The 23,876-nt window shown below is 45.1% G+C and overlaps 1 protein-coding gene across 2 annotated transcripts in view; it reads left to right on the top strand.

Annotated features, from left to right (window-relative positions):
• The window catches only part of FSTL5 (follistatin like 5), a 2,810,134-nt gene that overhangs the window by 983,693 nt on the left and 1,802,565 nt on the right, over window positions 1-23,876 (top strand). The window lies entirely within an intron of this gene.

Below are 23,876 nucleotides of genomic sequence, written 5' to 3'. Positions count from 1 at the left end.
TGCGGTGGTCAGGTCGGGCCAAATCTCACACCAAACGCTGCGCGTCCCGCGAAGCGGGAGGCGCGAGGTCCTTTTGAAGTTCGCCGCCGGTGCAAAGGGAGGGGCTACTGGTTGTGACACTGCCCCCAGCTGCTTCTGGTCCTGGTAGTTCTGCGGTGGTCAGGTCGGGCCAAATCTCACACCAAACGCTGCGCGTCCCGCGAAGCGGGAGGCGCGAGGTCCTTTTGAAGTTCGCCGCCGGTGCAAAGGGAGGGGCTACTGGTTGTGACACTGCCCCCAGCTGCTTCTGGTCCTGGTAGTTCTGCGGTGGTCAGGTCAGGCCAAATCTCACACCAAACGCTGCGCGTCCCGCGAAGCGGGAGGCGCGAGGTCCTTTTGAAGTTCGCCGCCGGTGCAAAGGGAGGGGCTACTGGTTGTGACACTGCCCCCAGCTGCTTCTGGTCCTGGTAGTTCTGCGGTGGTCAGGTCGGGCCAAATCTCACACCAAACGCTGCGCGTCCCGCGAAGCGGGAGGCGCGAGGTCCTTTTGAAGTTCGCCGCCGGTGCAAAGGGAGGGGCTACTGGTTGTGACACTGCCCCCAGCTGCTTCTGGTCCTGGTAGTTCTGCGGTGGTCAGGTCGGGCCAAATCTCACACCAAACGCTGCGTGTCCCGCGAAGCGGGAGGCGCGAGGTCCTTTTGAAGTTCGCCGCCGGTGCAAAGGGAGGGGCTACTGGTTGTGACACTGCCCCCAGCTGCTTCTGGTCCTGGTAGTTCTGCGGTGGTCAGGTCGGGCCAAATCTCACACCAAACGCTGCGCGTCCCGCGAAGCGGGAGGTGCGATGTCCTTTTGAAGTTCGCCGCCGGTGCAAAGGGAGGGGCTACTGGTTGTGACACTGCCCCCAGCTGCTTCTGGTCCTGGTAGTTCTGCGGTGGTCAGGTCGGGCCAAATCTCACACCAAACGCTGCGCGTCCCGCGAAGCGGGAGGCGCGAGGTCCTTTTGAAGTTCGCCGCCGGTGCAAAGGGAGGGGCTACTGGTTGTGACACTGCCCCCAGCTGCTTCTGGTCCTGGTAGTTCTGCGGTGGTCAGGTCGGGCCAAATCTCACACCAAACGCTGCGCGTCCCGCGAAGCGGGAGGCGCGAGGTCCTTTTGAAGTTCGCCGCCGGTGCAAAGGGAGGGGCTACTGGTTGTGACACTGCCCCCATCTGCTTCTGGTCCTGGTAGTTCTGCGGTGGTCAGGTCGGGCCAAATCTCACACCAAACGCTGCGCGTCCCGCGAAGCGGGAGGCGCGAGGTCCTTTTGAAGTTCGCCGCCGGTGCAAAGGGAGGGGCTACTGGTTGTGACACTGCCCCCAGCTGCTTCTGGTCCTGGTAGTTCTGCGGTGGTCAGGTCGGGCCAAATCTCACACCAAACGCTGCGCGTCCCGCGAAGCGGGAGGCGCGAGGTCCTTTTGAAGTTCGCCGCCGGTGCAAAGGGAGGGGCTACTGGTTGTGACACTGCCCCCAGCTGCTTCTGGTCCTGGTAGTTCTGCGGTGGTCAGGTCGGGCCAAATCTCACACCAAACGCTGCGCGTCCCGCGAAGCGGGAGGCGCGAGGTCCTTTTGAAGTTCGCCGCCGGTGCAAAGGGAGGGGCTACTGGTTGTGACACTGCCCCCAGCTGCTTCTGGTCCTGGTAGTTCTGCGGTGGTCAGGTCAGGCCAAATCTCACACCAAACGCTGCGCGTCCCGCGAAGCGGGAGGCGCGAGGTCCTTTTGAAGTTCGCCGCCGGTGCAAAGGGAGGGGCTACTGGTTGTGACACTGCCCCCAGCTGCTTTTGGTCCTGGTAGTTCTGCGGTGGTCAGGTCGGGCCAAATCTCACACCAAACGCTGCGCGTCCCGCGAAGCGGGAGGCGCGAGGTCCTTTTGAAGTTCGCCGCCGGTGCAAAGGGAGGGGCTACTGGTTGTGACACTGCCCCCAGCTGCTTCTGGTCCTGGTAGTTCTGCGGTGGTCAGGTCGGGCCAAATCTCACACCAAACGCTGCGCGTCCCGCGAAGCGGGAGGCGCGAGGTCCTTTTGAAGTTCGCCGCCGGTGCAAAGGGAGGGGCTACTGGTTGTGACACTGCCCCCAGCTGCTTCTGGTCCTGGTAGTTCTGCGGTGGTCAGGTCGGGCCAAATCTCACACCAAACGCTGCGCGTCCCGCGAAGCGGGAGGCGCGAGGTCCTTTTGAAGTTCGCCGCCGGTGCAAAGGGAGGGGCTACTGGTTGTGACACTGCCCCCAGCTGCTTCTGGTCCTGGTAGTTCTGCGGTGGTCAGGTCGGGCCAAATCTCACCAAACGCTGCGCGTCCTGCGAAGCGGGAGGCGCGAGGTCCTTTTGAAGTTCGCCGCCGGTGCAAAGGGAGGGGCTACTGGTTGTGACACTGCCCCCAGCTGCTTCTGGTCCTGGTAGTTCTGCGGTGGTCAGGTCGGGCCAAATCTCACACCAAACGCTGCACGTCCCGCGAAGCGGGAGGCGCGAGGTCCTTTTGAAGTTCGCCGCCGGTGCAAAGGGAGGGGCTACTGGTTGTGACACTGCCCCCAGCTGCTTCTGGTCCTGGTAGTTCTGCGGTGGTCAGGTCGGGCCAAATCTCACACCAAACGCTGCGCGTCCCGCGAAGCGGGAGGCGCGAGGTCCTTTTGAAGTTCGCCGCCGGTGCAAAGGGAGGGGCTACTGGTTGTGACACTGCCCCCAGCTGCTTCTGGTCCTGGTAGTTCTGCGGTGGTCAGGTCGGGCCAAATCTCACACCAAACGCTGCGCGTCCCGCGTAGCGGGAGGCGCGAGGTCCTTTTGAAGTTCGCCGCCGGTGCAAAGGGAGGGGCTACTGGTTGTGACACTGCCCCCAGCTGCTTCTGGTCCTGGTAGTTCTGCGGTGGTCAGGTCGGGCCAAATCTCACACCAAACGCTTCTCATCCCACTCTGCCATGTGTGGTGCCATCTCCCTCACAGCAAAATCAAAGGCCACTTTTTGGAAGTCCTTCTGATCCTCACTAAGACCAATGGAGGCTTTATGCTGCAGAGAGGGTCTGTGTGCCAAAAATCCCGCGGATTGGAGAATGCGCACCAGTAATGTTAGCCGCCGGAAGTATCTATTGACGTTTCCAGGGTCCGCCGTGGTAAATAGAGTTGGAAAAATCAAGGCGAGAGAGTACAAGTGAGGTGACAGATTGAGTGAGTGCCGCAGAGGGAAGAAGGTGACGGACTTTACGAATCCTCCGAAGTTGGAACATGCATGATGAAATTACCGCTCCAACTTGGGCTTTGAGGGAAAGTTCAACGTCGATAATTACACCCAGACTTTTTATTGTTTTAGCTGGGGTAGGAGGGGAACCAAGCTCCGGCGGCCAGAACTGAGGGCCCCAATGGGTGTGGCTTAGGCCGGGGAGAAGGAGCTCAGTTTTTCCTGGGTTAAATTTTAATTGATTCTGGTCCATCCAGAGTTGTATGTGGATCATTACTGCGTGGAACGTATTGATAGCTAGTGGGGAGTTAAGTGAGAAAACGAGCTGCAAATCATCAGCATAATTGAAGATTGTGATGTCCCATTTGAGGAGGGATTGAATCAGTGGCCGGAGATACAAATTAAATAGAAGCGGAGAGAGGGAGGAGCCCTGGGGGACTCCACAGGGCGTAGAAGATTTTTTGGCCGTATAAGGGCCCAGGCGAACTGCCTGTGTTCTTCCAGTAAGGAAGGATCTGACCCATTTGAGAGCAGGGCCTCGGATGCCAGCCTGCTCGACACGGTGGAGAAGGATGTTATGGTCCACCATGTCGAACGCGGCGGACAGATCCAGAAGGACGAGGGCTTGGGGATTCCCGACGTCAGCGTTGCTCCTGAGAGTATCAAGAACCGCCAGAATGACCGCCTCGGTCGAGTGGGCAGGTCGGAAGCCCGCCTGGTTAGGCTCGAGGTACTGGGAAGATTCAACAAAGTTTGATAGGCAGCGGGTGACATGGGCCTCCAAGATTTTAGAGAAATAGGGGAGGAGGGAGATGGGACGATAGTTCGATGGCTCGGCGGGGTCAGCACCCGGCTTCTTAAGAAGGGGCACTAAGATGGCCTCCTTAAAAGAGGTGGGGACACTGCCACTGGTGAGTGATCTATTGAGTAAGTGTAAGATGCTATCTGGCAGATTAAGGCAGATGCTACGCAGAACATAGGGAGGGCAGCAGTCATTAGGGGAGCCCGATTTCACACGGGTGGCAAGTTCCGCTAAGGAGGTCGTGTCTAAAACAGGAAAGGAAGTGAAGGTCAAGGTGTTATTGAGGGAAGGGTCCAGAGGAGGAAGCTGGGCAGGGGGAGGGATAGATTTTTTAATTTTGATGACTTTTTCCAAAAAAAAGGAGTTCAAAGTATCACAGGTGGCCTGAGTAGGGGTCTGAGCTGGAAGAGATCTTTCATCAGTAGTTAGCTCGTTTAGAACTCTGAACACTTCCTTCAGTGACAGGCGGGGGGCACCTCTGACCAATGGAGTGCAGGGTACCACTCTCATGTAAGACAACTTTCTCCAAAGGGTGGCATATTTTTGTCTTACAAAACACTATTCCTTTAAAATCCAGAATGAAGACACTCTTTCCTAGAGGTTAAGATCTTGCAAAGCCAACCCACTGGTGTGGCTAGGTTTCCCTAACACTCCCCTTCCAGCTCCTCTGCTAATTAAATTACTGAGGCTCTTGTATGGCCGGGGGTGCAGAAGGTGGGGATGAGCCTTTTGTCCTGTCCTGTCAATTCTGCTTTGAAGACCAGTTTGGCTACTCCCCCCCATCCTGCCTTTTGTGTGCAGATTCAGATCTCCTCCCACCAAATGCCCTTTGTCTCTATGCAGGCTGCTTCACGCCTCATCAGAGCAGTTTTGCTCAGCCTATCAAAGGCTGGACAACCACATGAGGCTGCTGTAAGGATGTATTTTGTTTAATCAGAAAAGCTTATTTTCTGTGATAGTTATAATAAGTGGAACCTCAACAAGTTGTTGTATTTTTTCTAACTAGCATTTTAATACTTTGAAGTATGTTTTTAGCTCACTCTTGTCAATAGTTGTACTTTTTTTGAAGTATTCCCATGTCAGCCTACTGAGTCAATGTGCTACAATTGGGAAAAACAAAATTGGCAGTTTTTCCCTCACCAGGGCATGTAAAACATATTTCAAAATGTCCCTGCTTATAGTTACCAGGCACCCCACCCCCAGGGCACCTAAGGGAGACTTTAGTGGCATATATATAAAATAAGGTAGTTTAAGACTTTGGCAGTACCTTTAATTCCAATGTTGAATTTGCAGATAATTTAATTTTAAAAGCAGCCTGCAAAGCAGGTCTGCCTTTAAAATGACATCAGGCAACACAGCATTGCACACGTAAGTACTTTAAACCTGCTGGGCCTCCAAATTTGCATTTCCCACAAAATGTTAGGGGCTTATGTGTAGGTTGTCATTGCAATTGTAAATTACACTTAATTACCATATACCATTTACACAGAGCACTGGCCCTGGGTCTGGGTACCAGAGCCCAGGGCACCATCAGAGTCAGTTACCACCAGTATCAGTCAAATAATGGCGGTGAGGAGGACTTTCTCCGATGATATATGACAAGTAACTTTGCAGTACCAAAACAGTAATAAAGTAAAAATACCAAAAAACAAAAAACAAGAGGTGTGGCCAGGAAATGAGCTGTTCCCACTTCAGTGGGCTCTCAAAACATGTTGTGGAGTAGTTTCCCTCCCACTGGCTGTGGTGTTAATCTGACTGGGAGAGGACAAAGGACTGCCTTCTCCAGGTCTCACCTTGTATTGACTTGTGAAAGGGCAGACCCCTGTACGAATTAATGAACTTCATGGGTCCATGCTACTGGTCTTTCTGCCAGAGCAAGAAAAACAACGCCCCACACCCAGGCCATCATTCCTGTCTGGGAAGAGTTTTCATACCACATTAAGGTCAAGCAAGGTTTGGGAAGCTGCTAAACAGCCAATACAAATTAGCCTCCAAGAGCAGCACACAGGGAAAAGGTACATTTTTAAAAGTAGCATTTCTTAAACTGTTATTAAAAATACATCAACATTGTACTAGACTTTTAATAAATATGAACAATAGACTTTTAGAGACTTTTGTAGTTGTTTGCTGATAAAAAGTGCAGATTAAAGTTTATTGTATTTTGATACTTTGAGACTCAACTATAGCCCTTCCAGTGTAAATAGCTTTTGGGACCTAGTTACTGGTGGGACATGTCTATTTTAATTTTGCACATGTTCCACTTTTAAATATCAAGCACCATACCTTCAGAAAGGCAAAAAGGGTATTCAGACAGGTCTGTGGATCTGGTTTTAGGCTGCTGCAGTCGGTCTGCATTCTGTCACTATAAAGGGTGGCACAATCAGTGCTGAAGTCAACAATTGACAATTAAACTATCCATCCCATGTATCTATTTCCTCACTACATACTATGGCCTTGTAGGAAATTGATATATATCCATCAGTGGCGGCTCCTCTGCTATGGTGGTGGAGCAACGCCCCACTGCTTTTCAGCAGTGCAAAACTGTGGAAATATACCTTTTTAGGGGTACACGGGTGCAGGGTCACCCTTTTGCCCACGGGTTCAAAAACCAACAATGTACAGATCAGCACTGAAGTAGGAATAAACAAGTTTATTAATCACGCATAAGTGGGACAACGTCAACACAGCACTATCAAGTGCTGGAGGAGGTAGTACACTGAAGTCACAGAACATAGAGCTTTTATGCAGTTTTTCTGCAGTGTAAGCACGTGAACAGAAATAGGAAGTGCAAGTTTTGGAAATAGTTATCAACAAACAAGGGCAGATAAAAACTACATGGTCAGCAAAGTGGGAGGGGGGGCAGAAATGCTTATGGCAGCAACAAATGATTGACAGTCAACAGATGTACTAGCAGCTACAAACTCTCAGCATGTAAATTGCTTTTAGCTGTCAGGAAGCCAACTAAAATAGATAGCACAGGCAGGAAAAGACGAGCAGCAGAGGACGGAAGAATTACAAAGGAAAGGAAATGAACACGTTTTCCACAAAACAGGAAACATAAAAAGATAATCATTTTATTTATTATGCTGCATTGCGGGTGGGTGGGTGGGGCTGATGTGCTCTGGGAGCAGGGCAGGGGAGGAGTGATTTGCCCACTCCTAAGTGCACAGTGACTGTTTGGTCGGCCCTCTTGGGCCACCCAAACCAGTCATCCGCACTTTCCTAGTCCTCCATGCAGGCTGCATTACAGCCTGCATGGAGAACATACCCCGCCTTCACAGTCACAACACTGCATTGTAACCTTGTGATTGGTCAGGGTAGCCTGGGTGCTTACCAGTCACAATGCTGTATTGCCTGGCTGTGTTTCCTGTTCGTGGAGAGCAGGGTCGAGTCACGGGACCGGCAACAAGGTATGTTGTTTTTGTGTATTGCGCACTCACCCCCCCCGTTGGACGCCCCAGCATAACTCCCCCCATGTGACTCCTCCCATGTGACTCCCCCTGCGACACTCCACCCAACACGCCACCTGCGAGCCATGCTGATCACCAATGATGTCCATTAGAAGCCAATTTTAACATGTTTATAGGGGGAGCGCGGACACTTTGCTCCTGGTTAGCAGAAGTAAAGTGCATAGAGTTCTAAATCCAGTGAGACAGTTCCGGAAAAATGGGATGAAAATCTACAAAAGATGATCATTTACCTCAGCTGCCAACAGCAAACATCTGCTATGGCCTACACATCTGCCTGAAAAAATGCACTGCTATAAGAAACAAGTTTCCACTCATCAAATCAGGCATACCCTCTATTTTGTCCCTTTATATGGCTTGTGTGAATTCTGCAATATTAACATAGTTCCTATACCATTATCAACATTTATTTGAATTAGAGCAATACAGTTAGTAAACATCCACAGTAGATTCTCTACCACATTTTATTACGAATGCATTGGTTAACAAGTGTAAATTCCGATACCCCACAGGTAACCATATCACCACATTTCAGCATTATCAATACATTTTGTTCTTTATTCTGCATGAGGCCATGTCTTCAGCATTCTTGTTTCTTGATGAGTGTAATTATGTGGAGCAATTGAAAATTGACATACAGCTGTCCAAGTCACATGCAAGGACTAAAGCCAATAATTTAAATGATGGTGCCCTAATGATAACAGTGTTTAATAACTAATCTTTCTATTAGATATCCTCTCTGCTACATAGCTCTGACAGCAAACCTCAGCAATCTGTTTTTTATTTTCCATGTATCCTGCACTCATCTTCTGTATGCACCCTTTAATGCTTCAATGTGTAAGTGTTCAAAATAGAAATGTAAGAATCTATCTTGATAGTTGCCTTAATAATGTTATCTGAATACAATGCTAAACCTTTGAGGTCTGTACCTCTCAGTGCTGGAACAAACTTCCATTAGCCTTACGCACCTGTCAGACTGAATTAGTTTTCCGTAAATCCCTGAAAACACATCTGTTCTCCTCATAAATTTGGATATCTGCCCCTACGACCTCCCTTTGTTTCTCATTGTTTCAGCGCCGGGACGCCCCGTTGGGGCCGCTGTGCGCTTTATAAAAATTCCCAAATAATAAATAATAAATGCAGAGGTTATTTAAATGGATGCAAGCATCCTTTTTTTGTCCTCATGTCTGTGAAACCAGAGATTCATATATGATCAATTATTTTCTGAGAAAGACAGGGGAGACAATGTTGCCTTATACTATACTATGAAATGTTCGTGAACCACAGAAGTCACTGAGATCCACAAAGTGGTTTACCATCATTGGACTGTTCAGGCAATCTGCAAAATACTTTGTTTTTCTTTTTATTGTGGATCTATCCCTGCTGTAATAATATAATTCTAAGTACAGATTGGACTCATTCCTGGTAAGAAGGAATTATTTTTCCAATATTTACTAGCCAATCCTCTTGCAAGCAGAGCCGGGTACCAAAAGAAATTCTGAAAGGAATAAAGGGGCATATTATCAAGAAACGGCGTTAACATTATCACCGCTTTAGCGGCAGAAAACAGCCGCTAAAGCGGCGATAATGGGCTTGATAATATGCCCTTGAGAATTCCCATAGAATTCCATGTTCTGGTGTCAACATGGGCTTCTATTGGAATTCTCTAGGGCATATTATCAAGCCCATTATCGCCGCTTTAGCAGCAGTTTTCTGCCGCTAAAGCGGCGATAATGTTAACGCCGTGCTTGATAATATGCCCCTTAGTTTCCCTGATTCTAGAAGAGCATTGTTATTTCTATTCTCAGCTTCTCTGAAAGATCAGTTGAACAGATCGAGCAAACATTCAGAGGTGTCAGGCGATCCCCTCGTTCTCTTATTCTGAAAGGATTACAATTTCACATCATCGTCTCTAATGTACCTCTATTAAGTACAATTTGGGATAGTAGACCAAAGTCCCACATTTGTCTTTCAAGGTAGGGCTTGCTTGTCTTGAGTCTAGAGATAAACCACATAGAACTAGCTTTTTCATAAATCCATTACACCTCAATGGTTGTTTTGTCAATTTTTCTCTTAATTTGCTAGCTATTGTCGTTATATACAGATTAAATAGTACTGATGATAGAGGACATCATGCTGTTGTAGGGTGGTTTGTACAAAATTTGTGGATTATATCATCATATTCCCGTTGGCATGTATGAAGCAATGAATAAGGGTGCACAGCAAGTGGTCTCTGTTTAGCAGAAACAATGCCTATGTTAATCACACTTCAGTGTCCCGTTCCCTGGCTTTAACCTTAAGTTAATAATTCCCTCAGACCAAAACATTAGAGACGTGCCATCTCTAGATGGAACTTGACATGGTAGCCAAGTGCAAGACCAAGTTCTGGTTTAGATATTTATATTTATATTCTCAGATGTTAGCCAGGATTAGATGTTCAGGTTGCTACTGGTGTCTGCCTGCTACCCTTTTTTTACGTTCTGAGACAGGTGGTGGTTACTAGTCAATATCTGTGGTAGAGGCTGTTGTTTACCATTGGGGTTTCAGATCATAAGACATTTCAATGATGGAGAAGTTCATTTTGTAAAGGGATGTCCAAAAGGGCCCATAGCAAGCTGTCAAGGCTTACTCAAGTAAGTAGTCAAAAGGCTGGAACTCAAATATATTATGAAACAATATTCAGACTTAACATGCCCAATATCTAGCTGAGTTAAAGCTTTTAAAAATTGTCTAATTCAGAGAAGAGGGTCCTGAAACATAGCCCCAGAAACCCACTCTGTAAATCGGTACCCCCATACCTTCTAATGTGTGCTTAGTGTCTCTGTGCACCCAAAGCGTCATGTTTACAATGAAATGGAGCAGCGCCACAAGACATTTTGCTGTGCGAACTGCGTCATTTAAAAAAATGCAGGGATTTTTAAGGCCATGGAAAGCCACGCAAAGTGGCTTTGTCCGGCATTGTAAATATAGGCCAGCACACAGAACCACCAGAGCGCAACAAAAGTGATGCTCCAATGGCACTAGGGGCTTGTAAATATGCCCCAAAATGTCTAAACGCATGCCTCTTATCTCCACACGTGTAAAGCATCCTTCGAAGTAACAATGGAAAGTTAGCCTCCTTCTTCTCCATTGCCCACAGATATCCGACTGTTACTGATCATTACCCTTGATGGGTCTGTCTAGTACTATGGTAACATTAACTCAAGTATCCCAGTAAAATAATGACCATCTTTGTACCATCTTGTGTTAGTAATGTTATTACAGGTTTATAGCACCTACGTGCAAACTGAGGCAGGTTTGTAGTGAACACCTCTGCTATAAATCCAAATTTAAAAAAAAATATTTTTGATTTTGAGATCTTTAGTATCTGTTAGTGCAGTGAAGGTTAGTGGATAGCCAGAAACACATGCTCTTGATTTTACCAAAGTAACGTTTTATTGAAATAAATGAGGAAAAATATGCACAGCATTTTACACATGTGCCCCCTCATTTTTTTTTAAGAACTTACAGTTAGACATACATGGAGCTCCAATTATTATGATGGTGGTTCATGCATTGCCCCAATTCAAGAATAGATTTACTGTCTTAAACAGTATATAAAAGACAGCAATATGTGTCTTTGGGAATGTACTGCTCTTATGTCTTCTTTCTTCAAGAGCATATTGGCTTGCTCAGATATACTCTTCTGTCATATTTTATGTCTTCCCTGAAAGAGAGTCTGTATGGGCACAGAGCTGACATCATGTTGGGCTATAGTGCTCTTGGAATCTTGATAATGGAAGCCTTAGAAGACAGGTCTTTTGATCCCAATGCAAACTCTAATTCCATGGCATTAGCTTCAATGTAGAAGGTAAATGGCCCCAGAACAAGTTTGTAGTGTTTGAGTTAGAAGGGACTATTCTTAAAGATTACAAGCTAGCTGTGCCACAAGTTCCTTCCAGGGTCAAAAAGTGTTAGCCAAGTTGAATTTTACTGAACTATTGAATGCAACAGCACTTCTATAGCGCGTAGCTACCCAGAGGCATCCCAGCGCTGAAGCGGATCACTGAGGCAGAAGAAAACACTTAGGGAAAAAGCCACGTCTTTAACTGTTTACGGAAGGCCAGATGGTTAGGTTCCTTTTGTAAGTACAGAGGAAGGGAGTACCATAATCTGGCGGCATTATAAGAAAAGAGCCGACCGCCACTTCTGGCCTTCTTGATCCAGGGTACAACTGCTAGATGGAGCTCATCTGAGCGCAGCTGCATGTTCGCCCGGTAGGGCTGAACCATAGAATGATTGATTGGTGGGCCATTCCCTTCCGGTGACTTATGGGTGATGCACAGAGCCTTGAAGTTGATTCTCTCCTGAACAGGGAGCCAGTGGATGGAATGCAGGGTGGGCCTAGCATAGTGCCGATTCGAAATCCCCATGAGCATCCTTGCTGCACAGTTTTGCACTATCTGTAGTTTTGCAATTGCTGAGCTCCACGCACCTAGTTATAAAGCATTGTCATAACTATTGCAGTGTGGGATAGTTTGCAGTGAGACAAACAGGGTGTGCTGCTAAAGTGGGATGATTTTCCATTAGGAATGTATTGTCTTTTGGTGAGGGAGTGTCCAGAAGTGCCCCACACCTACTGGCTAGTGAATTGTACAAATAGACAGCCTTACCCCCAGCTTCATAGACCACTTCTGTACCTGCTGTATTTAGCCTTTGTGGAATCCTGAGGGGCTGGATCTGCTCTCACTTGTACCTAGTACGAAGATGTGCTCTCCAAGGGTAACATAGCTGACCTCCTGTGTGGCTACCAGGACATACCAAGCTGCATGTTGCGTTTTTCATGAAGTGACCGAGGTAGCTGGATTGCACTTTTGGCCTCTGCTGGATGTACCCTTGCCGGAAAGTGCTGTCCCTTAATTTCTGGGAGCCCTAGAAGTGGCTAAGAGGAACTACATCAGAAAGTCAGAAAAGTTGAGAATTAAAAGAATTTGGGATTCCCAAAATCTACAGAGCTTCCAAAGTTCCAGAGTTGCACAACTGTAATAACATGAACTCCAAAAACAAGACTAAGTCTCCAGAAGTAGAAATCATGACTGGGTAAAAGTGCAAAATATAGTATCCAGACAAGCCAACTTCAAGACTTATTTAGTTTGAGATTGCATGAATAGAATACATTTTGTGGGTAAACACAAGAGTTGGGAAATATAGGATGGCTAGCTGGCAGTGGGGAGGGGCAGAATATACAGAAGTGTTTTGTTTTAGCTCTTTCCTTTAGCTTTGGAGTAAGGGCCAGATATTTACATGATGTGGAAGTTCATTTAAAAGCATTGGTGCATGGGTAGACAAAGCTTGTTTTCAATTTTTACCATTTCATATGTTTTGGGTTTTTAATACTGCTATTGAAAAGCTGTGATGTGTAGGGAGATCTGCAGATTGTATCTACGAGGAAGTGCTGAGTATTAAATTATTTGTCTTCTAAATCCCACCATGGGGTTTTAATCTTTATGTTGGGAAAAATATATATATAGCGGGCAACAAGGTAGAACCAAAATTGTCCATTTTTTCTTCTGGAACAATCGTGATTATTAAAACAAAGTACCAAGCACAAAATCAGGAACAGCCTGGATTGGTGCACTTTAACATCATAGGTAATGCATCATCCCCAAATTATCCTTTCCCAGTTTAATATTAAGAGTATCATTTAGGGTTTGAAGGACTATAATTTATTGTTAAAGTGCAGCAGAGACATGCACTCCACTGCCCTGACAGACTGCATCTTGCTGTGTTTAGAGATCTGTGCCTGCTTGTCATAGTTCTCTGTGCCTTCTAAGGAGCATCTACCCTGTGACAGGTCACCAAACCCTAAGTAGAGTGGGAGAATCACTAATTCGGTGGATCTGTGGTCTGCCACGTGTTTTTTGTCTGCAAACTCTAAATAACCTGCTTATTCTGGAAAGCTGGCAGAAACAGCTTGGAATTCAAATCTGCAAAATACCTAAACAGGCCTTCCCTGGTCAGCAGCTCACGCCAAGCATCTCTGAAGTCAATGCCCTACAAGGGGGTCAGATATTATAGACAACTAAATATCTGGACTAAGTATACTCTGTTTTATGAATGATACTCTGTTGGCCTTTGACTTCAGTTTATTCTGTTAACCATAGTTGCAAAGGATTATTGGGTTGCTATTCCTTTGTAACACATTTCAAGCAACTCTGGCTGTGAGCCCTGAACGAGAAGCAAGTGGTTCCTCAGAATGACTAGAAAATTGAAGTCCCAAAAATACAATTCACTGCCAATAGTGCAAAGGACAAAGGACAAGGTCTTTTTCTGTTGCCACACCTAGAAAAATGTATCACCATTTACTGGAAGAAGACACCCTACTAGGTAGATTACATGCCATTAAGATTAGTAGAACTCTATTTGCATTACCTCAGTTGTGGTAGACCATGAAGTTACCATATTTACAGTAGCAAAGCACATGCTTCAGTTGTCTCCATTAATAATAAGGAATTACTATGTGGGACTAACTGCTTAAAAGGGCAATATCATTGAGGCAAATCATGCTCTGATGCAACAAAACACTATGGGGCATATCAACAACAACCGGCGATAATTATCGCTCAGCGCTCTTAGCGTGAGGATAATTATCGCCGGCTAGCGTGAATTTTTTATCGCTGAGATAGCGTGCTATTAGCAACGCTTATCTCAATAGCGATAAAAATCTACACGCTAACAGGCTAACGTGAGATTATCGCTGGAAACCCAGCGATAATCACACGTTACCTTGTTGATAGGGACAGGCAAACTTAGCCATGATATCCTCCTTCCATAGGATATCATGGCTAAGTCTGAAAATTAGCAGACGTAAAAAAGCAGCGTTAACCGCGGTTAGCGCTGCTTTTTTTGTCTCTAACAGGGTTAGCGACATTCTTGATAATAGGAGAAATGCCGCTTAGCGACATTTCTCCTATTATTTTACTCTGGAACGCCCCCTTTGCATCTCATTAGAGATGCAAGGGGAAGCGTAGAGTAAAAGGGTGCTAACATGCAAATTTGCTTGTTAGCACCCTGTTGTTGATAGGGCGCTAGTTTTATCTCAGCTTTTTTGGCTTTTAAAGCCAAAAAAGCAGAGATAAAGCCCTTGTTGATATGCCCCCATATTGGTTCCAAACATAAACAGGGAATATCAGACTTTGTCTCTAGTAAAGAATTGACCTTACTAGATTAGTTTTTCAATGAAAATGGTAATACAACAAAATGCAGTTCAGGTAAACCCAGGTTACTAATTTATCACAAACAGTGGCCCAATCTTGAAAGCAAAAACACAGTTCCACTACAGTAAAGTTAGGAAAATGTTGGAAGTTCAGCAACATTCCCCAACATGTATTGATCGTGACCTTCAACTGATCACAAAACTGTAAGAAGGAGATCAAAATACTCTCATCAAAACGTAGATCTTTTAGTATTAATTGTTAATCTCTATAACCTGTGGAAACCTATAAAATAACTGTTAACATTGAACAAGAAGTAATGGGTGCGCCAGAGTTTTGTGTACTGCTAATGTTTGATTCTCATTTCATACTGCAAATATCTATGGAAATAGTATTAAAGTCATGGATTCTGGCTACTCTGGATGGACATTCACAACTTTAGTACAACTGTGATAGGATGGACTGTACTTAGACTCACCCTTCTTCACCATATTACGTAGGCCATAACTCAATGAATACAGCTACCCAAAAGTCAATGAGGCATAGGTGGCCAACTTTACATTGCAGACCAAATACCTGGAGTACACGTTTCCAGAGTTCGAGCAGGTTTGGTATGCCAGCACTCTCAACTCTGCTAGTGATTCGATGTCACTCTGACTTCATTTGCCACGGAAATTGCCTGGCACACATTTTAAACAGATACCTAACAGGAATTTGAGTCACTTAGCACTTAATGAGAGATAAATATAGCAGAAGAATAATGGGATCATTTAGGGGCATATCAACAAGGGCTTTAACTCTGCTTTTTTGGCTTTAAAAGCTAAAAAAGCAGAGTTAAAACTAGCACCCTATCAACAACAGGGTGCTAACATGCAAATTTGCATGTTAGCACCCATTTACTCTACGCTTCCCCTTGCATCTCTAATGAGATGCAATTGGGGCGATCCAGAGTAAAATAATAGGAGAAATGTCACTAAGCGACATTTCTCCTATTATCAAGAATATCGCTAACCCTGTTAGAGACAAAAAAAGCAGCGCTAACAGCGGTTAACGCTGCTTTTTTACGTCTGGTATTTTTCTGATTTAGCCATGATCTCCTATGGAAGGAGGATATCATGGCTAAGTTTGTCTGTCCCTATCAACAAGCTAACGTGAGATTATCGCTGGGTTTCCAGCGATAATCTCACGTTAGCCACTTAGCGTGAGGATTTTTATCGCTATTGAGATAAGCGTTGCTAATAGCACGCTATCTCAGCGATAAAAATCAACGCTAGCCGGCGATAATTATCCTAGCGCTAAGTGCGCTTAGAGATAATTATCGCCGGTTGTTGTTGATATGCCCCTAAGATCCTAGAGACACCAAATTTGAGGTCTAAGCTAGGTAGGCCTAGCTCTCTGTGATTTTTGGAGAGGCACTGGTGTGGTAGCTCCACTGAAGGCACTGAATGTTGCTGAGCAAGTCATCTATTTGCTACAGTTACTTGGCAATGTTTTATTTTTAAGAAACAGACCCACAAAGTGATGGTTTGTTTCTTGAAAAAAACATTTAGCCAGGACGCACAGGACGTTTTCCCCCTGTGTGTTGAAGCCATTGTGAATTTACCCTACCCTGGACTGCTCTACCTTGCATGGTGATCCCATGTAATGAAAGAAAGGGACAGTCGCACCACCATTAATAGAGAGGAGTAACCTTCACTTTAACCTGATGATCCTGCGGGGGACTAGCCAAAAGATCAAAGCTTTAACCCGATGGAGCTTGTGGAGGGTTCGCAAAATGAAACCCAGATCTTCCACTGACTTATAAACAGAGCTGATTTACAGTGGTGCTCTCGCTGCTAAGCTCTCAATAACCAATGTTCCAATGAAGCCTCAGTTAGCATGGCCACCAGCCACTATCCCTATTTTGTATAATGCAAATGAGACGTTAGTCTCAAATTTTATTGCCTAATCTGCATGTTTACTTTTCTGAAACTGTCTTGAGTTTAGCAGAACAAACTGTGGATGTGATTCAGACTGCATCACTATCACTAATGGGAAATGTCTGCCAAAAACACTGGGATAAAGCCAAGATAGTCTGTTAGGCAAGGCTCTGTTGGAGCTAAATTAACAAAGGGGTTTGTCTCAGCCAACATCTTATTCTTGAGAACTCAGCACTTCACAGTTTATCATCTTCACATGTATCCCACCAATCCCTTCTAAGTTCCTTTACTCTAGAAGTGTTCTTTTACTGCCACTCTTTGAACTTATTTTAACATTTATTTTCATTTTATTTTTTAAACGGATGATATAAAAGAATATTTTAGTGGATCTTTATCTGGTTTCCCAGCATTTAAAATGCTGTTGTTTTATACCTGATTGCACAATTCATTTTACGGGCAGCTAGCTGAGGATTGAGTATTGGTTTAAAGAAGTACCTACTCCTGTTACAGTTACTTCTACAACTGATTTGGTTAAAATATGGTCTGAAGCTAACCAATGTAACTTGTGGTGCTTTCATTCACTAAAGATGAAGATACGTCATCCTAAGTTGAGCTCAGTATATTTTTTTCCAGTAATCTTCATATGTAGAACTCTGCAGTGTTCATCTATGTGCCTTTTACCCATTTCAGCTCTCAGTCCTTTAATTACATTAATTAAAGTTAATTGATTAAAATCACAAAAGACAAACCATGAATCTTGTTTGCTTAAAGGAATTTGGTTCTGTGAAGTTGAACAACTGCAATTATAAAGGCCACCTTAAACATCTGGTCCTCCATAGCTGAAAGGTTGGAGCGTCTTTCTGAAGCCACATGAAGCAATGCATCGTCTAGCTATGGCTGTGGCTAAAAAGATCAAATATCGAAACTCATATATTGTCTGTTCGGCTCTTACATTTCCTCCCAACCCCAGGATCATATGGGAAGCAGATATTCTTACAGCAGCCCCCGTTATTTCAGATAGGAACCTCTCAAGATGCTCCAAGAGGTTGCTCAAGTGTCCACATGAAAAAAAGATATGTACAATGTCTGCATCCTCGGTTGCACATCGAAAACACCTCTCATCATTTACCCCTCCCCATTTTAAAATTTTAGCGGGAGTGTGCTAGAGGTTAAAGACTGTCTTATAGTGCTGTGAGCGAAGAGAAGCAGACATCAGTAACCTCCATGCCAGGGCAATAGAGTGTTCCACGTGGGTGCCCTGGCACCCTAACCTGTTGTCCCATTTAAGGTTATGAATATCCAAATCATCTGTCTGGGTGTCAAGCAGCAGATCATATATAGTGCCAATATGGGCATTCTTCCTAATAGCCTCAACTTATGGATTCGAGAATATACTCCATCGACTTTTACACAAATAATCGGGGATTTGTAAAAACTTTAAAAATTCAGATCTAGGAAGCTGATATTTGTCGGTTAACATTGCATATGATATCATTAGCAAATAAATCACCAATACACAAGATCCCTTTAATCCGCCATCTGTCTATAGTCCTATCCCAGAATACGGATGGTAACAATCCTGAGGCAGATATAGGAGTGTAGTAGGAAACCCTTTCAAATTGGTACTGCTTCCGTACAGCCTTCCAAACCTTATGGGCAGTATTTAGCACCTTAAACCTTGTTTTTTTATAATAGCTGGGCTCCAATATCGCGAATAAACAACTCTTGGCTTCGCCTCCTAGTAGCATCTGATAAATGGAGGGAGACTCTGCTATGCTAATATCCTCTTCCCCAGTTAATAAGATACGCATGTTTTGCATAATGCAGGCGTAATAGTATAGGGTAAAATCCGGGACAGCCCAACCGCCCTTTTCACGACGAAAAATCGTATAACGCATTGCTCTGCGGGACTTCCCCTGCGCCCACAAGAACCTAGCACAGGTAAATTGGAGTAATTGCAGTTGGACGTGGGTGATTTCTAGTGGGACTGATCTAAAAAAGTATAAAACCATAGGTAAGATCAACAATTTATGAACATTGCAGTGCCCCACCAGTGAGAGATGCAGACAGTTACATCGATCCAGTTGTTGTCGTACTGTACTTACAATATATCCCCAATTGACCTCCACTAGCGTTTTTAAGCTGGTCCTTAGTTTAACATCCAGATATGATACCTCACTCACAATTCTTTGATCATTATAACAATCTTGATTCATACATAAAATTTGTGTCTTGGACACATTAAGTTTGTAGCCGGAGACTGCTCCAAATTCAAGTGCCAACTCTTCTATCTCAGGAATAGCCACTACAGGGTTTGGTGTAACAACCGCAATATCGTCCGCATACGCAAACACCCGATATTGCTTTTGCCTGCAGATTACTGATTCGATCCTAGGGTTCTTCTCTAACATCAATAAAAAGGATTGATATATAGTGAAAACAACAATGGGGAGCACGGGCATCCCTGACTTGTACCTCTTGTAATATGTACCACATCCGATTCCAAACCCATCAGGCAGATTTTAGCAGTCGGTCGACGATATAAAAAATGAATAGCTTTGACAAAGCCTTGTTGAAAACCTGACTGTGGTAAAACTGTCCACAAAAATTCCCATGAGACCCGATCGAACGCCTTTTCAGCATCTAATACAATCAGGCCAAATTTACTACCTTTAGAATTGGCTACGTCCAACAGAGTTATTACTCTGTTAATATGATTACCAGTGCTTCTCTTGGGTATAAAGCCATGCTGCCGAATTGATACTAAAGGGGTTATAACTTCCGCCAATCGGGTCGCTAGAATTTTGGCATAGATTTTACCATCGTAATTTAACAGCAATATGGGATGGTAAGAACACGGCAAGTCAGGTGGCTTATCTTTTTAAAAAAAATACAATTATGCTTGCCTCATCCCATGACGGGGGAGCTACGCCTATCTGTGCTTGTTGAAAAGTAGACAACATATCTGCTTTCAGCTCTTCAAAAAAGATTTTATATACCTCCAGAGGAATTTTGTCGGATCCAGCCGCTTTGTCTCAATCTAAGGTATTGATGGCCGCCTCCAACTCCTCCATAGATATTGGTGTCTCCAACATATCTATACCTTGGGGTCTCAAGGTTTCGCCATTAAAACTGTGAGTATTATAGCTATTACCGGTGTATAGCCCTTTATAAAAACCGTGAAAAACCTTATGAATCCCATCAGGGGTATCAATCGAATGCCCCATAGAATTGGTCATGGCCGCTATTCTTTGAGCTGCCTCTCTTGATCGAAGCCCTTGCGCCAGACAGCGCCCAGCTGCTTCCCCATACTCACAACTCTGTTCCTTATGCAGAGCATAATTCCTGGCTATTTCTTTACTCCAGTGAAAATTTAGTTTGGCCTTACATCCTGCCACTTCTGTTTGCGGTAGCGCAACATCGGCCTTTGCATGTATAACCCGCATGAGGTTTTCTTCTGCTGTTATGAGCTTAGCATATAGTTCCTTAATTACAAATTTCAGCTACTTCTGCTTATGTAGCCCAAAGCTAAGGGTCTACCCCCTGAACCTGGCTTTTAAAGCATTCCAGACAAAACCAGCCGTAGTGGAGTTGCGATTTACAGATAGAAATTCTGCCCAACATATACTTCATCCAGTTAAAGTTTTCTATCAAATGAAAATGATCTAGACTTAATTCCTGCCTTAAGTGCCTGAATATTCAAAACCAAAGGTCCATGATCAGCTGTAACCCGGGGAAATACCTGTATATCTGCATCACAGATCGTTACACTCGACATAAAAAAAGAATCTAGCCTCAATAAATTCTGATGTGGGTGTGAAAAAAATGTATACCCTGGGTCAGACAGCCGTAAAGCGGCCCAGGCATCAACCAAACCATGATCCAAAAGCAGATGCTGGAGTGCTTTAAAAACGTTAGGTTTCCTGCCATTATACCTTTTTATATCTAGCTGCAAACCCTGGGGCTCAATATGTATATTAAAAACTCCACACAAGATTAATGGGGTTGGCCATGATGCTAATTCGACATTCAATCCCTCTAATACAGCTGCCTCTTCAAAGTTTGAGCCATATACTGAGCAGATAGTACATCTTGTGGTCCCAATAATGCATTCAACAATAGCCCACCGCCCCTGTTTATCCCCCAGTGCTCTTCCTATCCCCTGTATCAAACTTTTTGCCAAAATCGCAACTCCACAAGTTGTTGTAGATTGCTGTGTACATCTCAAAGTCGATAATCCTAATTCAGCCAGAAGCTTTCTTTTTCCCCATGGAAAATGGGTTTCTTGGATCCAAACTAAATATGGTTGGAGCACCCGCAGCTCTGTCGCCACCCGTTGCCTCTTCCCATGATTATTCAGCCCACATACATTAATAGAGCAGACCCGTAACCCTGGGTGCGCATTCCTATCCCCAATCAAAATTCAAAGTTTCTGACCAGTCTAAGACCAAATACATTAAGCGATTGTGTTTCCCATTTTGTATCTTTACACTATCATGGATTGTTTTAACACGTGCCCTCCCTACCTCCCTGTGCCCCTCGCCCTTCCCCATTCTCCCACCCCAAGACCCATGCCCATGACCACCCACCCAGGGCTTCAGCCGAAGCCCTGCCCCACCCCCCTCTTACCCAGAAAAGAGACTTTGAGACCCAGGGTCTCTGAGATAGATCAAGCTCCTGCCCCCCCCGGATAACCCTGCCCCACAATACTGTGCATTGCTTTACAACTCCCCCCTTCTCCCCCCCCCCATCAGGGTCAGATTTAAAGAAACAAAAAACAGAAATACTAAACAGATTGGAGAAAGAGTAGACAGAGGGAAAAAAATAGAGAAAAAAAGAAGGAAAAGTAAAGAAAGCCCCCCACAACATACACTGTTTAACCTTGCATATTTTAACCCAATCCTACGGGTCCACTCCCTATTTTTTTTTTTTTACAGGGTTTGCAAATATTCTTTAGCCGCAAGTTCTGCAGTAAAAGATCGCACTTGTTGCTTATAAATGATTTTCAGCTTAGCCGGATTTAAAAAGTAGGCTTGTTTTGAAAGGGGGTAATGAGTTGGCATAATTGCCCTCTTTTCTCGACTGTCAGGGGGCAATAATCTGGGTGCACCAAAAACTCCATCCCTTTCCCAGTTTTCTTTCGATCCAGGCGTCCCAAATCGTAAACTGATTCTCGGGCCAAAAAGTTGTTTACTGATATAAGAATAGCTCTGGATCTAGGAGCGTTTTGTACCGGTCTCGTATGCTGCGTAAAAGGAAATCTGTGTGCTCTCTGGATCTCTCTATTCAAGTCCCATAGTGTGAGCCCTGGAAAAGCCTCAGAAAAGAGTTCAATGATGAATTTCTGTGCATCTAGCCCTTCTGCTCCTTCCGGAATATCCAACACCCGAAAGTTGCTACGTCAAAGATGGTTTTCGAGGTCTGTTAGCTTCCAAATGGTGTCATCCTTCGCCATATGCAGTGCTCCTGTTGTTGCTTTTTGCACTGCTAACTCATCTTCCAGATTGGAAATACATGTTTCAGGCTCATTAAATCTCTCTACAAATTCAGTGCATGATTTGGCTACCCTTAGTACTGAGTTCTGGAGTTTGCGGCAAGCCCCCTGAGTGCACTGACTTTCAATACGCGTCTCTACTCTGTGGGCCATTATATCTTGATATGTAACTGCTAACGAGATGTCCTCAGCCTTCTCCGGGACCAATTGATAGGCTGCATTGCATTAATCGCCCCAGTGGTACCAGATCCGGCTAAAAATGAATAGTACCATTGCAAAGGCTCAGTATTTTCTATAGTTTGGAGACCAGTGCACAATCCACCTTTCTTCTGCACCGTTTTTGGACTGCACTCTGGCGTACCTAGTGAATCTGTTCTCATATCACCTAAATCATCCAAATGTAAATTATTGAGCCCACTGTGGCTGCTGTCGGGGGAGTACCCTTACGTTTTAGCTGCATAGTTGGGTCGAATTCGTCTCCGGAGGTATCTGAAGGATCAGAAAGTGAAAAAAAATTGTCCCTTGAATCAATCTCTTTTATTACACTCTGGCCACTAATATTGTCCTTGTCTCTTAAGAAATCCTCGCCAGGGGATTCATGCTCCTGCTCACTCGGTGTACAATTTGCCCCCATATGATTTTCAGCGGGGACTTCTATAGTGCTTTACATTATTGCCAAATCATCGTTATTAGTAGCATTGTCAACCCCTGCTTTTCCCCCATCATTTAAAGTGCCAGAAATGTCTCCCAGGAAGTCACTTGTTGAGTCATTCTTGTTGGCGAGATCGTCTTGCGCCAGGGTTACCCCCCTCTTACCACTCTGCCCAGTTCCAGGACTCATGTGTATCGAGGAAAGTTGCTTCCTTGTTTTTCCAGCCAAAAATAAAGACGGTACTGTCTTCTTACCAGTCACATCCACACGGATATTGTCCTTCTTTGCCGAGATCGGGTCGCATTTTTTTTCCCCATCTCGCGGCCCTCTGGATCCACTAGCCTCCATGTGAATCCTGCCGCGTCCAGCTTTCGGAGGCATTACCACGGAGGACGGCAAACAACCAACTCCACATCCGCCTTCGAGCCAAGACCTCCGAGACCTACTGATGTATGCGAACCCACAAGAGCGCCGCACCAGCTCCAGCAGTTGCAGTTGAAGGAGAGCCACACGGGACACCGCCACCGTCAGATAGACACTCCAGATCATGCCGTTCCACCAGGTATGTTTTCGGATCAGGTTATTACTCCGCTTGTTTTCACTGATATGTTTTACCAGAGCATTCCAGTCTTTAACGCAGGGTTTGGCATTGCGAGCACAGTACACGAAGCAGGGCTCCGGGAGGTCGGGCTTACACGACCATCAGCACGGTTGCCATCTTGCCTCTCATCAAAACGCCTCTGAAAATTGGCGAATCTGAGAAAATTTTGTAATTCTCTGATCGCTTGTGGAGCTCATTTTCCTATTCCTTATGGACAGTTTGATGTTGAGATGTTTCTCTGATCAACTATTTTAGGGACCTTCTTTTGCTGCTCCTTTTAATTAATATGTATGGCTCTCTGACACTTCAGATGCTGAAAGCAGCCAAAATCCAGGTGAAACTAGTGGGGCACATGAGGAATCACCAGTCTAAGTTGTATTTCAAATGCTTTGCGTCTGATGTCAATATACTTACGAGGAATGTAAAACAACCTAACAGCACCTACATTTCTTCTCTGTTTTTAATAATATTGTATTTACTCTTAAAAGTCAAATGTGTGCGTAATGTTGCAGTGTACACGATTTCTATCCTTTTAGCAGCTGATGGAATACCGAATTCTAGACACTGT

Source organism: Triturus cristatus, chromosome 2_2 (genome assembly GCF_964204655.1).
Source record: "Triturus cristatus chromosome 2_2, aTriCri1.1, whole genome shotgun sequence".
Classification (NCBI taxonomy): Eukaryota; Metazoa; Chordata; class Amphibia; order Caudata; family Salamandridae; genus Triturus; species Triturus cristatus.
This window is presented reverse-complemented; position numbering and strand designations above follow the sequence as displayed.